The sequence below is a fragment of the Harpia harpyja genome, chromosome 9, assembly GCF_026419915.1.
Source record: "Harpia harpyja isolate bHarHar1 chromosome 9, bHarHar1 primary haplotype, whole genome shotgun sequence".
NCBI lineage: Eukaryota > Metazoa > Chordata > Aves > Accipitriformes > Accipitridae > Harpia > Harpia harpyja.
In genome coordinates, this window is record NC_068948.1 from 1718218 (window position 1) to 1739442 (window position 21225).

Below are 21225 nucleotides of genomic sequence, written 5' to 3' on the forward strand. Positions count from 1 at the left end.
CACCCCAAGCCTGGCATCTAACAACAGTGAGCTTTGTCTAACAGAGTGATACCAAAGCACTTAATCATGCTTCCAGGAAGAAGTTTCCTTTTGGCTAAGAGCAGGTAGAAAGGGGGTGAAGATGGGTTTTAGTCATATTTGTTGCCTGTCTGTGGATTTGGGGTCTATTTTGCACCTCTTGGTTTTGGCCGTCTTGTCCATGTCTGCCTCACGCCGCGGCTGCTGTTCTTCTGAACTGTGCCCATGTTTCCCTTTGATTTACTTCCACTCAGGAACCCCCAGGCTCAGAAAATGCAGATGTGAGCTTTATGTTATATATGTCCACTGCAGCTGGCGGTAGGAAGCTGATTTTGCAGCTGAAGATAGTGGGGCCATCCCAAGGCAGAGGTGATTTAGGGCTTTAGATATCACCCCTGTGTTACAGTACATGCCATAGCGTGGTGGTGGGCTTTGCCCTCATGTGAAGGGGGCTGGGGGCTGTAGTGGATCCTGTGAGCATGTAGAGTGGGTGCTTTCTTTTCTTTACTGTGACTTCAAGGGTAAAGTATAACATGATCTCCAGGAGTATCTGTGCTCAGATGCCTGGCACTTTAGGATGCTGAGAAAATAGAAGGATGCTTATCTCTGTCCATGGCTTGTTGAAACCTTGGAAGGACCTGCCTTCCAGCTACTGAGATAAGAGTCATGGTGGCATCAGTTCAAACTGAACTTGTCAATTAGCAAATGATTCATTTTTGCTTAATGGGATGAGCTAAAGGAAGCAAAATCAGCCACATGGGATTCTCTTTTGTCTGTGTACTTTCATGGCAGAAACCTTAAATTGTAACTTAGAGATGTGAATTTCACTTGCCTCCTGAACCAGACTCCTCAAAATGAATTTTTAGTTTGGTTTTAGATCTTGAAAGAAAATTTATATGTTGGCCCTTTCTTTCCTGCTCTTCGTGCTTAGATGCCAATTGTCGGTTACATAAGTCCGGATTACTCCAGCACGTCGATGCTTTCAGATGCATATGGTCTCACAGTTATTTCTTGGTACTTTACAGAAAGAATTGAGTAACATTTTGTTCTGTAATGCAGTATTAAGAAACCAAGCATTTTTTTCCTGTAATGGCATATAAACAAGTAGTGATAACATCCTAATTAAAGCGCCTGGAGGAGGTAGGGCTATGGAGGGGAGGCAGGGCTGAATCAAGCTTTATTTTTCTTATACCTACACACCATATTTTAGTACAGTTTTGCTTGCCTTCCATGAAAGCTGTGAGTTGTTATAAATGAACTATTTTTTGAGGTGTATAAGCACAGTGTGGTGTGTGTGCTGTGGGTATGGAGTAGCCTTTTTAATAGATTTTACTCACCTCTGTTCCCCTTTGTGTATTTCTGTGTCTTTCACTGCATGATGTTGGTGCTCTTTTGCTGTTTACAAGAGGCAGGTGTGATTCATAGTCAAAGGCCAATCTAATTTTAATAAAAGTCTGAAAAATGGCTTGGCTGTAGTCAGGGCTTTTGGGTCTCGTGTAGACTTTTTGCATTTTTCCTCTTTTTTTTCCTACCTGTTGTCACATAAATGCTCAGAATTGACCATCAGTTTTTGTTCTTCAGTGACACGCTTGGGATACTTAAATGTACCTCCTCAAAGAGGGGAGGTAATATGTTCTGACAATGCCAGCATCTCTAAGATATCGGATGGGACAGTCAGACTTGCTGGCAATTTATGAAATAATGAACACTTACTCTCTGTAATTCACAGGTTTATCTGAATTTTATTCTATTTTTGCTGAACTTCAGCTACCTGAAAATTAAGTGTTCCACACCAAATACTTGATAATTTGGAAGTATTTTATTTGAGAGTTAAGTATTAAAATATGTAATAGCGTAAGAAAATATTAGGAAGCAATTTTCTGAGCTAGTGTTGAGTGGATATTTCCAATATCATAGGAACAGCCTAATATGGGAATGAAGGTAGAGGTGTACGATGGCTGTTTAGCCCGTGGCTCAAGTCCGGGGGGTGTCATTATATTGATAGAGCATAGCAGGGCAGTCTGCTTAACTTGTTTAAAATGAACAACCAACCAAAAAACCCACATGACCCTGTAGTCTGTATACAGATGGGTGTGTATGATGGCTAACTTGGAGACAGCTTACGTTTTTTGACTTCTTCCCAGGTCTGAGGCAGCTATCTCAGCAAACCTTTGAGGTGTTTTTTTCCAAAGGTGCAGTCCTGAAGGGCTACTTGATGAATTGCAATGTGAGCACAGTTAGGTATAAACTAATGCATGTGGTGACTACATTACCTTTTGTGGACTCGAGTAGACTCCTTTACCTGATAATTGGGTTAAACATTCATTCGTTAGCATGAGAAGAGCAGAATGGCTTCAGTGGCAGGGAGAGTATTTGACTCTTTTGAAAGCTTCTCTTTGAGAATATCTTAAGGTTCACTTATTTGCACTTGGGTTTGGTCTGACAGCTAATATGTTACCTTATCAGAAGTCATGGCGAAGTGTTAATTGCAGATAAAAATTATAAAGCCAAACTGTTGTTCTGCTACCTCCTTTTCTTGGACACTTGGGTTGACTGAGCCACTTTGTATTCCATGTTGTGCCTTGAAGACAGCATTGAATTTAGCTCCATTAATTGTGCTGGAGATTTGGAAGGGAAGAGTGCTTTCTAACACAGCCTGGACATGGTGTTGTTACCAAGAAAATGGTGGAAATTGGGATGAGATGTGGGACAGTGGAGAGTTCAGAGGAGCTGCCTTGTGTGCAGTCGTGGGAATAGGGATTTCTTCAGGGAGTGGGCAAATTGTTTCCTTCTGCTCTGAACAGCCTCTTAATGAACTGCCCTCTCCAGGGTGTAGAGAGATTAACCTCCCACTGCTAACTTCAACCTGGGAGACTTCCACCATACTGCTGCCTTCAAATGTTTGTATCTAAAAATACATTCATGCTGCTGCACAATGGACTCCAGGCATGTTAATCTTTTTCTTTTAAGAAGGAGACTTGCATTACTGGATGAACTACTGCGTGAATCGTATTTTTGCTGTGCAGTATTACCATTTTTCTTATTCCAACAGAAAAATGTGGTGGAAATAATTGTTCTAGTTGGAATTCCCTCTCTGACAACAATAGCAGAAATGGGGTGGGGTTGTTTGAAAATGTTTAATGATGAAAAGTTTTGGAGGAGCAAGCTCTCCCAAGCTGCACAGGCTTCACCACGTGATTCCTCTTTACTGTTTAGTCTTCTTCAGAAACGGCAGCGTTCTTGCAACTGGCCGTTTGAATAGTTTTGACCACTTCTGTCTCATCTGAACACAACTGTTTAAGAATGCTGTATCTGTATCGGATCTTGTTTGCTCTACTATGTTCTCTCATTCAGCTGTGTTCATTTGGTTGTAATTTAGCACTTTTTCTTTGGATGAGGAAGCATGAAAGCCTACCAGGCTAACACCTATAAGCAGTACTTCGAGTTATTGCTACCTCTGTGTGTAATGATTCATCTTGGAGGCAGGCAGCTTGCTGCCCTCAATACCTCATTGTAGTTCCAGACAAATTCAGATGTTGTGCTGCAGCATTTCTGGCTTATGAAGTCTCAGTGGTGATGCTTCTGTTTATTGTAAGGCTTTGTTTCTAGGTAACTTTGGAGAATATTTGATGGTAGCAGTAGCACGAGGGCTAGTTTAGACACAGCGTTGGATAGCTGTAGGTGAGTTTACTGCCTTGTGTTGAACAACTTGGTAGCTGATGTTCTTGCAGCGAGTTATAACTTGAATTCTTGCTGTTTGTGCCACTGGAGAAGCTGCAGTGGGGCGTTTGAGGCCTGGGATATAAAATGACTTGCAGCAAACGTTGCGTAAGTATGTGTAGCTTTGGTCTCGGCGCTTACTGTTTTCTATGTGTTCCTAAGAGAAATGCAGCTTTTACCTCTCAAGCTATTTAAGACTCAGAATATATTTTCCTCCTTTCATGTTTGGCTTACCTAGACTCATTTTCATACAGGAGCTCACCTGCTGCATGTGCTAGACTTTTATCTGCTACACCTGCACGTGTTTTCCCAAGACTTGCTGTTGATGCTAATCAGCAACAGGGCTCAGTCACAAGCTGCTTAGACAACCTAAACCATTTGTAAGGAAACTTTCTTGAAAATATGGATGGCATTAGAGGGACTCAGGCTTAAAATTAGAAACTGTTTATGATGCACAGTTGTAGTTGTTTACCTTGAAACCATAATTATCTTATTTCCTGAGTTAAAACCGTCATGTCAGCTTGCTGAAGCAAGATTTGATGACAAAGGAATTGTTTTTAGCCACCAGCAGAGCAAAGAACACTTCAAATGTGTGTCTAAATATGATTTTATAACCTAAAGTATAGCACACTCAGGATTTTAAATTGGCTGTGGAAGTTGCGTGGGCTTATGGGTAGGCCATTTGGCCGGGGATCAAGGGACTGGGTTTAATCTGAACTCTCTGTCCTTTTGTCCTCTGAGCGTTTTCCTTGCCACCCTCTGTGCTGTTTATTTGGACGACGATGTGTTTGAAGGAAGGGATATGCCCTTTCACTAGGTGTTTGTAGATTTTTCTCGGGGTGTGGTTTCATGGCACGGCCGGAGCTGGTTCATGGCTGCTGCTGGGGGGGGTATGTGTGAGGGTCACCCACCCTCCCTGGCCAGCACTGCCTCTTCCCAGAGCCGGTTCTGCCCCTTCTGAGGTGGGAGACCCGTAGGCAGAGGAAGACGAGGAGGTTTTCTGCTGGGCTGGCATGTTAAGCTGATTGACGGACAAGCTCCAGAAGTAGCCCAAGGGAGAAGCAGGGGATCCAGCAGCGGAGCAGGGGATCCAGCATCTCCCGTTACTTCACCCGCAGCCCTCCAGCCCCCCCTGAGGAGCTGGGGTACCACTAACGTACACAGACAGACATTCGGCTTCCTCATTCTATTATTTAGTAATGCTCTCTGGTGAGTCTTGTGGCTGAGGTGGCCTGTGCCCTCCTCTTACCATGTTCCAGACCTGCTGTCTGTAGCAAAGTGAGACTGCAGCAGCCTGCTGCTTCATCCGTTACCTGGTGCTGCATGGAGAATGGAAAATGGGAGGGGAGCAACTTCTTTAATGGTGGCAACTGCTACTTAAACCTGTTCAGGGCTTATAATGGGGGGGGGGGGGGGAAATAATCAGTGGAAGCTGTAGGTGCTTTCAATTTATGTGGTAGTTTTAAAGCATCTCTTTTTGTTCTGACCTTAACTTGCCAGGACCTAGACAATAGGGGAGAGATGCCGTGAGTAAATCAAGGAGGCTCTTCCTTTACCATTTCTCCTTGCTATGTAATTTGAGGTGATTGTAAGGCACTCATCATAACTCTGGAAACTGAAGACTTGGGCGCATTTTAACAATTGCATTTTTCACATTGCTTTCTGAGGACCTCCTGGGTCATCAAGCCAGGTCTGCTGCTATGGCAGGTAACAGCGTTGTCAGCTAATACTGGTGATGGCTGTATGTATCTGGTTGTGAGCCTTTGAGTGAGACCTGCATATTCTTAAGGAAAGAACCCGCATCTGAGTTGAAGTGTCTGGTTGTAATGTTTGTGTGACTATACAGAATTTTCTTGGCTGAGGAGGTTGTATACTACTGCTTGGAGCAGTTGATCATGCACTCTTTGGGTAAGTTTGCTCTGCTTTTTTCCTGTTTGAGAGGGACTATGTGTATGTTCTTGAAGGCTGAACAGTGATGTCTTTGACTCCTCCTTGGCTGATTAGTGTGTTTTAAAATGGGATGCTTGCATCCTTTTCACAAATCAGCTTTCGGAAAGGAAATAGTTCAGTTATTAATAGTAACCTGTATCCAATTTGCCGCTGAATTGCATGGTTGCAAATATCTGAGACTGTAAAGGTGACAAGTGTGTCTGTCTGTCATTCTTTTTTTTGTTCTGAAGAATGGTCTGTTTTCTCAATGTGTCAAAATTGAGCATGCAGTAAGAAATTGCAGACTCATATTTTTAAATAAAGTGGTGCTCTTCCTAGCCTAGTAGCATCGTTCACCCTCCTTCCTTTCCTTAGAAGAACTTACAAAGGGAATTTGAGTGGAATGGATGAGTAAAGGGCTCAGTAAAGTTACAGGGAAGGTCTTTGTCCCACTTCAGACTTGTATTTATGAGGAATGAAAAGGAGAAGGTACCTGAAATATGACAGCAGCTGTGATCTAACTTTAAATTACTGGTTTAATTCCAGGGAACATGCTTCTTGTCTTCATTGGCTTGTTGAAGGCCGGCATCTTGGAGCTTAATTAGGACAAGTTGAAGATTCAAGATTTTTTAGCTTGGCTTCGTTCTGTTCAGTATGGTGGGTTTTTTTGAGTTCTCAAAGATGGCAGTACTTTTGTCTATCTTCAGAATTCACCTTTGAGTGTCCCTTTTGATGGTGTATCAGCATATTCATTATCATCCATCTTTAAGATCTCAAATGGTAGAAATTCCCCTAGGTCACTGGGGGTTATTTTTGTTTTTAAGTGCAGGTGGTAGGTCTCTAGGATGGCTATGAGAAATGGAAGCTAGAAAACTGGCAGCTCAGTCTTTTGCCAGATGAATCTGTAGCTTTTGAATATACATTAAGTTTTCTAGTACTTGATTAATTTCTTTTAGTTCTCCCATAAACCTTTCTAATTGTCAATGTCTGGGAATATTACAGCTCATGCTGTTGACTCCAGTAGTGCTAGTTTTCCTTCATTACTTCTTGTTGCTGTGCCCAAGAAGAGCATTTGTTGTCTTTGCCTCCTACCTTTTACTTGAATTTACTGTGTGGTGGTTTCTGTGTTGACCTGAAAGTCTTTTCCTGGATAATGCTTTCTAAAATGTTTGATTTTCGGCTATATTATGCCCTTCATTTTACATGTCTACAGGTATGCTGCTGTACTTAAGCTTTTAAAAAAGTGCTCTTTATACTGTCTTTGTATTAATTGGATTGGAAATTTACTGCTTTTCAGATGGGGCTCAGCAAATGTTTAGGATACAGAGGTTACAATTTCTTCTCATTTCATGTGAACTAAAAATAATCATGGAACAGTTCTGCTTTGAAAATCCACACCGTTGTGTGTCTTGTGTTTCTTCCAAATGGCTTAGGAATTAACAGCTTTCTATACGCTAACATAAACAGCTTGAGGGTTCTGTACATCTTCTTGTTGAATTTTATGGCTGGATAGCTAACCAGTTCAGGTTATTTGAAAGCAGATATGATGCTGCTGTTCTGTGCTGGTTTTCTTGGAAACACATTGCCAGGTGCTTAATGTGTATATTTGTTTTTGCTGTGTACCAGTAATAACAATGTGTTCTTCCAAAGCAAGACAGTGGATCTTTGCTTTGCACGTGCAGATCATTTAATAAAAAATTGAGCCTGATGATGCATCTTTTTGCTTTTTGGAAGAGATTCAGCCAGGCTGGAAAGACCCAGCAGTCTTAGGTAATCACATTTCATATTGGAGCTCTAAAAAAGAAAAATGGTAAGGGTCTGGAGGATTATTTGGAAGCATTGGGGCTGACAAACAAGGATGCCTGTAGCTCCCTGGGCTGCGGGCTGCCGAAGTGACAGTGGATAACCATTTTTGGGTGCCTAACAATTTTTTTTATTTCCATCTGTGACAGAGATGGCTACTTGATGTAAGTTAATGATGTTGTAAAGCAAGTGTTGCTAGGATAGTTAAGACTTCTTTATCCATTTGCTGATAAAAGTACATAATTTTTAAGGTATTAACGTTTTTTAAAACTAGGGGAGGTTTGGGGTTTTTTGAACTTAAGTAGACTAAATCATAGCATGGAAAACAGTGTGTCCTCTAGACTGGCCAACAGTCTTGTCTCTGCTTGCTAGTACAGAAGGGCAAGCTGTAGCCTTGAGCTTCAGTCCAAGGTTGGTTAAGGAAATTGCAGAAGCTGTATTTTGACTTAATACTTTCCACTCAGCAGAGAAGCCACAGAAGGTGGTAAGGGTGAAAGAGGAGAGATGAGGGAACATGCTTGTGTATTTCCAGAACTCTTAATTGTGCACACAGAATTGAAAAATCTGGTTCAGTGGAAACTGTTCAGGCTTGCTTTGCTCTTCTGCTGCTTCATGCCAAGAAAAAAACGAGTGAGTTCAGTGATGTAAGTTTTCAGGTTGAGCTGGGAGCTGGGACTCTTCTGACAGCCCCAGTTTTTTTACCCTGCCAAGTACCTTTCAGGCTGCTTTCACGGATCTTTCCAGGAGAAATGATAGGTAATTTTAAAGGTTAGCAATTTCGAGATATTCATGAGGGTAGAGAACTTTACATGTCTGATATGAAGAAACCGGGTAAACCAATAATAAAGTTGGCATGTCCATAATTTCAGAGTTTATTGCTCAGCTGCCTGTTTTGTGTTTGCAGGGGTTAAACTCAGTGAAGCATTAGGCTTCTGCTGATAATTTTTTAGTTTAATGCAATTCGAACATAAAAGTAGTTAAACATTTTTATTCTATCTTTTGACCTACTGAAATGAACTACATAATTTTTATTTGAACTTCTCAAGTCTCATTTCTATAAAAGGAGATATAGAAATGTACCGTACACAAGCATCGTTTCCCATTCTCCTTGCAAGCATGATGTTTGGAGTGTTTATAAAGTAGGCAACAATAGTGTGCAGTAATTACTCAGGGTCAGCCAAGAATATTGCTGATGGAAGCTGAGTCCTATTGTTACATCAGTGTGTAAATACTGTAACTAGTGTCATTTAATGAACTGAAAAAAGCACAAATCTGGAGGAATACCTGAAACACATTGAAACTAGTCACTTGACATCACAGATCCTGGATTCTTTTCATTCACTGGAGGTCTCTAAACAGCTTAGTCGTTCCAGTTTCTTGTGGATTTTGTTGTCCATGTCAGACTTTCAATTAAAGCACTTAAAGGACAGTTTGGTTCCACAGGAACCACATCTTTCCCTTCCTTCATGCTTGTTTTGGTGGGATAAATTGAGCCTTAGGCTCTTCAGCCCACATGTAAGTATCTTGATCTGTGTTTTTGAGGACAGTATCAGGTTATTTTGTATTTTTATCAAGTGGCAAAGATGACAGGAGCTTTAAAAAATGTGGATCTCAGCATACGTATTATCTGCAGGGCAAAATAAAGGAACTTTGAGACCAAGAATATATTACCTGCTTAGTTTCTGAAAGCTATCAAATTAAATTTTACTTGATGCTACAGTTTTGTCACAATCGAACATACTGAAAGGGTTTTTTTTCTTTTTTCTTTTTTTTTTTAAGCAGTAGTGGAATTGTCTCTGCACTTTGGTTTTTCACTTCGGTAATTGGTACTGTATAAGCATGGTCGGCTATCACGATTGCTGCAGTAATATTTGCTTCTTTGTAAATTTTAGTGAAAGGCAGTTTCTGTAGTTTGCACCACTGCTGGAAATTTCTCCTTAAAGTGTAGGAGCAGCTGCACACGTGAGCGAGTGTGACTGGTCCCACTGAACATAAGTTTGCTCAGCATGCGTGTATTTGGAGATGGTTGGTCTGTAAGCTACTGATAGGATGCAGGGCATTTCAGTTAAAGGCGTGTTATTTATCTCTAATTTCTGTGTGTTTCTTGGAAACAACTCGTTTCCCCCTCCCCTTCAGATCTACAGTGCAACACCTCTCCTTTTTCTTCCTCTTTCTAAATAGTCCTGAGCTGCGTAGAGTGGTCTGGGTGTGCTTTTCCAGTCTCTTGAGTGAAACTGCCACAAATCTGATGATCTTTATTAGTTGTATGTCCCCTTGAGGCCAGAGTAAAGCTTTCACTGCTGCAGTGGGCAGGACCGTCCTTGGCTTTCAAGGGGGTGTGAGCAAAACCTACAGAAAGGAGCGGAGGCAGTAATTTCTGTACTGTTTCTTTATATGTGGCCCTTCGATTTCTTCCCCGAACTCCAGCACTTGTCATTTGGATTCTTAACTGACTTGGGTGCTGTAACCAGGCGGGGATAGAATCCCTGTTGTTGCGGAAGGTACTTACAAATATTCCTGGAAGACATGTAATTGATAATAAGTACATGAGGTTTGTAGTGTTGTCTGCTTATGGGATATCCCCCCCCCCTCCCATTTTCACAGACTCTGGAATTGTAATGTGATTTTACAGTTTCTGAGAATGAGTCTTTTTCATCATTTCAGCAGGGTGAAAGATCAGTGTCTGTATACAGGGTGCTGTGTAAAGCTGTGCAGGCAGTCTTGCCGAGTTGCTCTGAGCATGCCTATGGAGTGCATTGGAAAACATTTCTAGATTTCCCCTCCCTCCGAATTTGTTGTATTCTTACCTCCTTGAATTCTGCATCTGAGGTAATGGAGCTTATCTGAAAGCGTAAGCTCATTGGTGTCTTGTGTGTTCCCCAGTGTATATTTTTACTGAAGCCCTCAGAGAGATGCCTCATTGAAATTCTGTCTCTTCCTGAAATTATTTCGAGGGAAGCAGATGAGTCCTGTGGAAAAAGGCTGTCCTACTCCCTAGAGGTTTTTTCTGTTCAGAAGTTGATCTAAACCAGAATCTAAATCTCATACTGATACCCTGTTATGCTTCTTAGTTCTGGATCACCATAAAATCTGAATTGATGCAAGTCTGTCTTTAAATCAAAATACAACTTTTTGCTTCAAAGAACCACTAATAAGGAAAAATGTACTTGCTTGTGGGGAGGTTGGCCTCTTGATTGCTTGAAGTGAGACTTCAGCGGATGGCTTCTTTCCTATGCCCTGTAAAACGGAGATTTAAGTAGAACCCTTTCTGCATTCAGTTGATCAAATTTAGAAGTATCTGGATATATAAAATTGTTGCATCTTGAACACATTTTTCATAGAGACCCCTCTAAGTGACTCTGCATCTGTACAGAACTGGTCCAGTTTTATTATTTCATGGCTGACATCAGTCTATGAAGCCACCTCCTGCTTTGCTACTGGAACCAGTTAGTGTTCCCCTGCCACATCTCAACTGCCTGCCCGAGCTGCTTTGATGTAAATAGTCTATAGTTAAACTCAATGCAAATATGCTGTTTTTTCCAGGTCACATCTTGTGATTGTAAAGCATTTTCCATCTTCAAATACAGATTTCTGTAAAGTTACAAGATAGCCTTTGATTAAAGAAGTTTGAATTACTTAATTCCTGATTTTTTTCAATGAATGCTAGCAAAAGTATGCTAGCAAAATGTACCATGCGCTCTAAATCTGAAGTTTACTGATCTGTGTGGGAGTGCAGCAGGAGGAATCAATAAGTAATCAGTGGGGAACTGCTGAGGACTGTGTGTTAAAGAACAGAAGTTGGTGGGAGAACTTAGAGGTTGAAACACTTATTTTTTTTAATGGAACTGTCTGCTTACCCAGAGTTTCCAAATTGCTTCATGTTAATATAAAATAAAGCATCACAGGTCTTGAAAGACTTGAGCCTGCTTTAAACCAGAATCTGGTCACCTTGAACACTTAATTATTTGGTATTTATACTACCATTTCAATGCAAAGGAAAAATGAATATCTGCCATTTTGCATTGCAAAATGGTTTCTGTGTAGCTGCAGCTAGCTTGGCATGCATCTGAGTGTTGTCCAATGGTCAGCATTGTAAGTTCATAGAAGGGAAAACAAGGATAGTAATGTTAGTTTGTGAAGTGATACATTTTCATCAGACAAAAGCTAAGAAAATTGGATGGATAAATGTGTCTAATATTATAATTTTAGGCTTTTGGAAGTGAAGTTAGTTTTAAATTGAAATCTTGGATTCTGCACAACCGGCACATTGTGCAAGTGACCCAAATACATATTACCAGTCCGGTTTTGCCCATGATCTGTGCATTGGGCATCTTCTGCTGAAGTATTTGCTGCACTTCATGAGTAATTTGATAACCATTTCGTAAGAAAATGGTACACCGTTCGTTGTGAAAGTTACTTGGCTCATATGTGTCCACTATTTTAGTGTTACAATACTTAATGTATATTTTATGTGTGAACTAAGTAATGAATAAAATTGCTATATGTAGGCCAGGAAGTAGATATAAATAGGTCTATAAAATTGTATATCAGTATGTCATGGGACAGGACTTCTGTAGACTTTTATGATAATTTTGTTCACAATTGGTCATAGTCACTATTGTCAGCAAGTAGCACTACTGACTTTCCAGATAATGTAATTGGAAGTTCAGCTTTTTTTCCCCCAGTTAATCTTTTATCTCTGTTTAAGTGGATAGCTCTAATTAGAGTTGTGACTTTTATTGTGGAGAAGAGTACAAAAGGGGTAAGGGAATCATGCTGCAAAAGGTGCTGTGCAAGTATGGTCATCATACTCCATAGGACTGCAGTTCCCGATCAGGGGATCCTTTAGTGCCCCAGGACTCACTTGCCTTGGAAAAAACCATGAGGTAGCTGTATGTCTTTATCTCCTTGCTCTTCTGAAAGAAAAAGGTCAGAAAACTTTCATTTGTTTCCCGTTCATTCATCTGGAGAAGTTTACCTGCTGCAGGATTTCCTTTCGAGTCAGGACTGTGCACCCTTACGTGTTCCTTTGGGGTTTTTGGTTTTATGTTGGCCTGCTCCTTTTCACTGTGGTTCCTGAGACTTTCCTTAGCTTAGTTGGTAGCAGCTCTACCCTGGACACAGCTGTGTTGCTTATCTGGACATCTTCCCTTCGACTTTTCATCAGGGACTGGAAGTTTCTCAAAACAAACAAGGCTTTCCCAGGGTTCCCAATCTCCTCCACCGTGTATCTGCCCCAGGTAGCCTCGGGGTCTTTCCTGGATGGTTCTTTGAAGACCATCCCATTGGAAGGCAGGTGTCCAAATCCGGCTAAATCAGAGATGCGGTTTGTAAGGTGGTGAGCAGCAATAAAGTATAAAATTGAACTGCATGTAATGAGCTCTACATAGGACAGTCTTGTTGACTGCTAAGTTGTGAAAACATTACAGGAAACTAAATCTGTTGCTGTTGGAAGAAGCATTGCACTCTGGAACATGGTACAAGGGAGCTGAGCCTTGAAGTTGTGGAGGCAGAATTTGGGAGAATAATAATGGATTAAAACAAAGTAGTGGTTGGCTGCCCCAAAGGACCTCCACAGTAAAAGCATCAGTGTGAGAGGTTTTAGAAAAAGAACACAAGCAGCAGAGTGTAATTAGGAGGAGGAGGACCAGTATGTGAAGGTTCTAGGAGTTAAGGTGGCCTGTATGAGTTGGGGAATCTTTAGCACTTCATAAGGGGCAACTGGAAATGGAGCAAGCAAATAAAAGTAGTAGTTTTGCTGAAAAGAACACATCTTGTACTTTTTAGTTCCCCACTTGTAACTTTAGGTATGTGAGGTTTTGAGTATAAAATTGTTTTTTAGAACTTTTCCTTTTAGAAGAAAACATAATTTGGAAGAAATCCAAATTTTCCATTGTCAGCTGGAACAGGGGTTGGTCATTGTGTCCCTCAGTGTGGTTTAGAGAGTCTAGAGATCGGATGGGACATGGGATTTTGAGTGGGGAGTTGAGCGATGAGCAGCACGTGGAGTTGGCAATTAACCCTTTAACCTGTTTGTGCAGACCAGAATACCTTCAGTCGGACTGGGGAAGGCCCAGTGCCTGCGCTTCAGGTTACTGCTGCTTGCCTGGCACGGCTGAGCTTTAGCAGCTGTAGTCTGCAGTACACCATCAGCTTATTTCTTTTTACAAAGTTCCTTTATCGAGCCACTTCTCTGTGGAAGTGTAGCAGAAGCTAAGCTATTGCTATTACGTGTCTAACGCGTGTTTTGAAGAAACTTTGCGGTTTTGCTTAGAGCACATGTTGACTCTTTCCATATTTACAGGTCCCTTAAAGGTGGAAGTAAGAACCTGCTAATGCTGAGCAGGTATCAGGAGGCGTTGTGGTTCATCATGAACATAAAAAATCTGGGATAAGACACGTGGCTCTGCCCAAGCTCTCTGGTCTTCCACATTGCAAACTCTCAAACCTGCTTATTAGTAGTTCAGGCTTGCCTATGCTCATAGGACTCGTACAGGCTCCTACCGAGCTGTGCTGTCCAAAACTTGTCCCCTCTGCAGTTGGGGAGCAGGCCAGATCACCTGCAAAACGATAGTGACTTCAGTGGAGATCTCACCTGGAACAGACTAGTTTGCTCTGGCTGGGAGAGAAATTTATTTCGGAGCAAACGTGCTCGTCAGGTGTGCAGGCAGAGCTGGGTGAGTCACGAGATAGGCTGGGTTTAGCTGCAGCCCTCAGGCTTGTCGGGCAAGTCGGGTTTCTGCCAGTGCTGACATGACAGTCACCTGCGACTGCTCAGCACCACGCAGCTGGGTGTTCCTCTGTCGTGAGAACTGGTGAAGAGTTCATGTACTGGGTTTTGGGCTCAGGATCGTCTGCCAACCCTTTCACGTACCAGTTTAGTTGCCCAGTTAATGAATGTAATTTGCCTTTGCCTTGGGTGCCGAGAGCTCCTGCTGGTTCCTGCCCGGCGTCGGAAATTTCACTTTGGGAATCTGTAGCTGGAAAAATATCCTTGAAAGGTGCAGCGAGAGCTGTTTGAAAAATAAAGAAAAAGTTAGAGCTTTGTAATAAATTAACTGCTATTCAGAGCAAGGATCCAAAGGTATTCTTAAAAAGAAAGTGCTTGTGTCACAGGTAATTTGACTTAAGTTGTTCAAGAGAGTGAATTATGGGCACAGGGCACCTGGTAGCAAGCCGTGGGCAGTTCACTCTTTCCCTGTGTAGGCTGTTGGTTCACGAGTTGCTCACAGTTGGGGGGGGCACATACCTTTTCGTAAGCAAAATTATTGTAAAACCACACAGATGGTTACAGAAACATTGAGACAAGTAATTTTTTTTTTTTAATCTGTTATCAGAAGGTTATGGAACTTGGTTGATGCTCTGCTAAGCTTTCCACAATTTCTTTTATTCTTCTGTTTGTGTAGACTTGTTATCAGAAAGTTTATTTCTGGATCAGGCAAGGATTTGTATTTAGTAGCCTTCATGTACTCAAATATAGCATGCTCATTGTAAATACAATTAAACTGTGTTATAATTTTCTAATGAACTAATTCCTGTGTTTTTCAGATTACACAGCGTTTTTGGGACACACCTCTGTTGGATTTTAATACATGTCCTGCTAACAACAGCTTTCAACTATGGAATCGGTAAATATTTACCTTGCTTCTGTCCAAATTTTCTGTTTTATTACCTAACAAGTGATTGTGTCCATACTGATGTGTTTGGTTGTTTTGGGTTTGGTTGTGGTTTGGTTTTGTTTTTTTTTTAATTTTTCTTTATTTTCTGAAATTTGAAGGTAAAAATTGCAAACTTCCATGGAATAACTTAAAGGTACTAACCAAGAATATCTTAGGAAATGTCTTTAGTTCTAAGATGCCCTTTCACTTTTGTATTGTTTCAAATGTAGCAAGTTTTTCCCTGACTTGAGTGAAAGCAAAAGTTAACTTTCCTGTGGGGGCAGTTCCAGCATTGGTTTGTCCAGCAGACTGTGTAGCTTGTTGGTGCTGTAGACTGCTGAGTGTTAAATAGTCTTCTACCTCTAGTCTATCATGGTCCCCTTTCTTTCTCTTCACTTTCAAAATGTCTTTAAAAAAACCCCCACAACACAAAGTCTATTAAAAAGTGCCAGTTTTACAATGTTATGTCTCCTTGTGATTAGTATAATTGAAACAGATGGCACCTATGTTTCATTTTGGGCAGAGAAACCTCCCAATATGCTGAGACTACAGTTTGATTCAGTGTTAGGATTCAACTTTTTGGTAGCGTTAGCAGATGCAGAAATAATAGGCTATCTTAGAGTGGAATTTAGGGGGGCGGGGGGGGGAAGAGATTTTTCCCTCAGTATTTTGAGAGAGGATGAGGGAGGTCGGTGCTGTCCTCTGGAAAGCAAAATTATATAGATGTAGCTGGTAGGAAGGAGTTGTTCTTGCTGGTTTTTTTCTGCAGTACTGGCAGTTTGGTGTGTTGCAAGCTGAATAAAAGCTGCTGTTCGCTGCTCTCCGTGAGCTCGGCTTTGCAGTGTGTGTCATGGCAGCGTTACGGAGGGGAAGCTCAGCAGTGCAGAGTTCAAGGTCATCCTTAGCATGCCCAGAAACGCTGTGGAGAAGGCTCTCAATGGATAACTTAGTGTGTTGCTTCTGCTGTGGGGCTCTGGGTACTTGGCTGACCTCTTCGTTGATGCTGCAATGGGATTATTGGTGTTGAAGTTGTCATTATGATAAAGGCCATTATTGAAGGAGAGTTACTATATGTAGACATACAGGTCTGTTCTATCAGGTGGCTTTGCAAGCTGGTAGGTTTCCTTTGTCCTGGATTTTGAGGAAAAAAAAAAAAATAAAACCTTTGTATTTAGTTTGTCCATAATAATTCCAAGGTATTCAGAGGGAGGCAAGATGTTATTTTGGTTTCCCTTGGTGAATATTAATAGCAGTAGAAGGCTTTCACAGTGAAACAAAACAGACTAGGCATCAGTAACTCTCCCCTGCTGCAGCTAAGTAATTAAAGTGTATCAAGTGTGAGACCTTTTGCTGTAGTATGCAGTAACTCTTTCCCTAATGGGCGCTCTGAAAAACTGAGCTGAATCCTAACATCAATTATAAAACAGGTTGTTTACTACCTATTACGTTTCAGAGTTCAGTACGAAGATTTTTCATTCCGAGTTTTGAAGTAAACCGTGTTTTGCTTTTTTGAATGCAAACAATACTTTTAAAAACAGGATAGTATTCATTACAGGACCTTTCACTTAAATGAAAACTTACTGAACATTCAAATGTATTTGCATAGTATACTTGCCCACTGGGCAAAATGACTTGCTTCCTGACAGATTATAGAGCATTATGGCAAACTGCATCTGTTCAGGGCCTTTTGGCTACATCACCTGCCTTTTGGCCACTAATATCTTTTAGGATTATTACTGAGAGCTTAAATTATGCACTGCATCACTATGGTAGCTGCCCTTTAGAAAAGTTTGCCACGTTAGGCTTTTCTCTGTCTTCAGCCCTTTTCTCTCTGAATGTTTTGTATTTTGTTTATATAAAGCCATGCTATGTTGATTACGGGTCTAGCTGAAACTGTGGATGGAAAAACTTGACAGATGAAGGTTGAGGATGTGTGATGTGAAAAAACATTCACACTGCGTAGAAAGAAATAATTACTATGAAGTCAGATGTTTCTTTGACTTCTGAAACAAACAAAAAAAAGAGTGATTTTGCTTTGTGGGTTTTGTGAGCCTTGGGAGATGATAGTTAAGTGACCTTTTCCAGTAAAGTAAGTTTTTATCCACTGCTCTGCAAAGACAGACTATTGCATTACTTAAAAAGCATATTGGTTTGGGGTCTAATAGCTCTGTTCCTAGGCTACTGCAGTATGGAGATGTTGGGGAGAAGAGAACAAGGGGAGGAGATCAGAATCCTCCAGTGTTGGCTGAAAAAATTACCCAAATCTGGCATGTTCTGAAACTGTAGAGGTGAATTCATAGGCTTTGTGCTGGTGGGGAGGCTACAGCATACACAGTCACTGCAGTTTATCATGCAGCTACCAGCCAGTGCACTGGTGTGCAGTTTATGCCATTCTCTGAGTAGCCCAAGGATTGAACAGAATTAATGTCTGGCCCAAGCTCGAGTAAAAACTTCTCATCCTAAAAGTCAGTCATTCTAAAAGCAAGTCATAGTTGTCTTTAACTCCTCATGCTGTGCATGGGTAAAACCATGGGGTGCCTTGGTGCTTGTGTGCCAAACTAGCAGAGTGATGATGTGCTACCTTCTGTCTTGCCTGAGGAAAAGGTGGTGTATCGTGAAAGTGCTCAGCTTTTGTCACTTGTCCATTTGTGACCACAAGAATGAGGTTGCCTTTGCTGTAAACCTGTGAGTGAGAACGCACTGGGGCACAAACCAAGTTGTTTCAGGTTTTTTTTTTTCCTCCCCTGTCCAAGCAACTTGTGCATGTGACTTGCTGTAAGGGATGCTGCCTGGATTCCCTGTTGAAAGAGGCTGAGGAGCCTGATCTTCAGGACCAGGCTTACCTTTGTAGTAAGATCCTGCAGTTTTTTCTCTATTCTGATGATGCTGTTCCACATTTCATAGCTTGGCTAATGCAAATAAAGCTTTGGTGCTGGAAAGGGACTTGGAGGGTGTCCACTGTGCTGTTCCCTTTGGTTGCAAACCTGATGCAGGGTGTTTCTGTCCCTGGGAGGTGGCTCGTTCCACATGTGCCAATACCACTGTTTGTGATGGTGTGCTGTTAACCTGATCACCAAGATACTCTGCATTTAAATAAAATATAAATATTTAGAGGTTTATGTGGATTGTTTGTGGCACAGTCTGCTGACCCAGAAGTAGTTGCATTGGTGCAGCTTCTGGAGGACCAGAAATGCTGTGGTACGTTGTGGGGAGGGAGCAGAGGGCCTGTTCCACCGTAGGAAGTGTTAGGAAAGTCTGAGATTTCTCCATTTCAGTAGACGACTCCTTTATTGCGAAATGCAGGAGTTGCTACAAACATTGCTACCCTCAGTTCTCCAAAAGGGACTTGGTTTTTTTTGTGTTTCGCTGTTTTGGGTTTTTTTTTTTTCCCCAGCTTGCCATAGTAATAACAGCAGAGGTCCTGTCGAAATGGGTGGAGAAAAAGGGAGTTCAGTCAACTGTGTGAGATGCTGGCTTCACATAGCCTCAACGGCTGCAACACGGCAGCTCTCACGCTGCAATGAGTAGGACAGGTATTTTCTCACTGAACTGTTTTGAACGATTTTCTCGAAACAAGCCAGGTTCATCATGGTAGCTTCTTTTCGCTTGTTGACAGCAAGAAACGGCTGCATCATGCTGGGCTTGTTCTGGGGTTCAGTGACTCGATGGTCCCCGGAGCTGGCAGCTGGTATGATTCGTGCTTTCCCGACATCTTCATTAGGGAAGCAGAGGGGTCAAGGCTTTCTCCGAGCAGCAGAGATTGTAGCGGCTTTTGATGGTGGTTTTGGCAGTGGTATTTTACAGAGTTCATAATGAATATGTAGGTGTAAGATTAAAAGAATGAATAAGGTAGCGCTGCTAAACAGAATTGCTTTTCAGAGCTGCAGCCGTGCCTTGTTCTGACCTCCCGAGAAGGATACAATTGTATAGCTGAGGTCCATAGTGGAAAAGCAATTACAATACATGCTTCCAGGATTGACTTGTCCTCTGCAAGTCAGATGCTGCAATAATGGTAGTGTTGTTTAGGTGGAATATGGTGTTACTTAACTGCTTGGTATTTTTCTATTAATGTTCTTAAATGTGTTCATATACAGTTTTCAATTTTTACTGCTTTGGGGGAAATAGACTTAGTATTCCACAAAGAAGATATTTCTTTGCATAGAAGTGTTCTGAGTTTTTGGGCTTTTTTCCCACGTGTTTCAATTCTTATCCCTTGCGAATTAGAGGGGTTGGAAGATAACACAATAGAAGCAGTGCAGTGTACATTTTTTCTTTAGCATGTTGGTCACAGCTGACCTGAGCAGTGAGGCTTTTCCTGTGGTCTTGGGATACAGTATGGAAACGTTGGCTTTTGGGGCGAGAAGCTGATGTGTTATGAAGCAGGGCCTGGAGAGGGGAGGGGAAGCCATGTGCAAGTGGAATTAACAGTCTCATGTAACAGTAAAGAAGTGGAGCTGTGTGGCTTGTGGGTTTGACTGACTTCTGCTGTGGTCCTCACTCCACCCCTGAAATGGCGGAGGCCTCTCTCTCAGAAAAATTCAGATTTTGGAAGTGCCATAAACCAGCTGGGTGGCTCTTCAGGTACGGGTTTGCCTGGAGTGTTTCAAACGAGGCACCCTGGGTTTGTACTGGTGCATGGCTCAGCCTGGGAAGGGCTGCAGCCAGTGTGGATGGGAGATGGGTTGTTAGAGAGCATTTCCTACCCAGTGCTCTTCTGGCACAGTGCTCGTACGCTGTCGTACCTACGTGTATGTGGGTTTCCATGGCCCTTAGGAGCGGTAAACTTCGGTTTGTCCATTTTGTGCTCTGCAATGGACAGCACTGAAGTTACACAACCTAAATTTAATTTTTAAAGCCCTATCTTCACTATCAGCAGAGGTTAAGCAGAGGCGGTTTTATTGTGAGCCTAGACTTCTTTGCGAGTCAAATGGGGCTTGAGTTTTTGGACACAAAACACTGCTGATACCTGCAGAAAAGAGCTTTAAAATCCTTCCCCCGTCCCAGTGAAAAAGCTGAATTCTCAAATATAATCTCAGCATAAGCATTTGATTTGAGTGTTTGAATTGCTGCTTTTACAGTTCGTTGTATTTTATCAGAATTTGTTAAATTGCCAATGTTATTCACATGCCACTTTTGGCAGATGCCACCTACATGCCCTCAATTTGAACGTACCTTTTAGGAGAAGTGTAGGTAGGGAGGCTCCTTTCTTGCATGTCAGATGTTAGAGAGTGAAGCACTTACATTAATTCACTTTCACTAACCTTTCCACTGCTAAAAAGCTAACCTGGCCCATGCGCACAATACAGCACCTTTAATGAACAGATCTGAGCTAAGCAGAAGCTTCTTTGAAAAATGTCTCGCTTGACTTGTTCTTTGGGTGTAATTCAGAGCTGTGTGTTCACCATGACACGGAAGGGAGTTCTTGGTAAGAGCAGTCTGCTGCCAGATACAACTCTTGTCCTTCCTCTCGTGTTCTGATTACAACTAGACAAAGCCATGGCAACAGTTACCTAAAAAGAAGGGAAATGGTTGGGGTTTTTTTTCCCCAACTCTACTTGTTTTTGAATAATTTTGTTCTCTGAAGGGGCTACATTATGACTGCAAAAATCCTCATTTTTAAAAAAAGTATACTTTTGAGTTAGGATTTAGTAGATTTGTATCAGTGAATGTACTCTACACTTAAAAATCACAGTTGTGTTTAGGAACAAGTCGTTAAAACAAGCTTGTAACGTAGACGGCGCACAGGATCATAATTTCCAGTAACTGGCAGAGTGTGTTATTTCACAGGGGAAGATTCCTATGAGACATACAGCCTGGGTGACACATGGAGACAAGGTTTCGGGAAGGGAATGTGTAGGTTATTTGGCATGTAAGGGGCTAGTTAACGCCTCCATTGCTTCCATTGTTGTGCAACGGCGTTCCTGGGTGCGACCTCTTCTGAAAGTAAAAGTGTTTTCAGGCAGGTTCTGGTGTGGTGAGCGAGGTGCAGTGTTTGGAGTGATGGTTTTATTTATTTATGAGTGTTTTGTGTAGCACCAAAGTGTATTTATTCTTGAAAGGGACTGAAGTGACGGTCTCCACCCTGAGGAAGCGACAC

General features: G+C 41.8%; 1 protein-coding gene across 6 annotated transcripts in view; it reads left to right on the forward strand.

Annotated features, from left to right (window-relative positions):
- ANKRD11 (ankyrin repeat domain containing 11) overlaps nt 1–21225 on the forward strand; it is a 159720-nt gene that overhangs the window by 11937 nt on the left and 126558 nt on the right. For all 6 annotated transcript variants that reach the window (XM_052795256.1, XM_052795257.1, XM_052795261.1 and 3 more), the window contains exon 2: nt 15019–15098. The gene's annotated coding sequence lies outside the window, so the exon portion shown is untranslated. The remainder of the gene's footprint in view (nt 1–15018; nt 15099–21225) is intronic.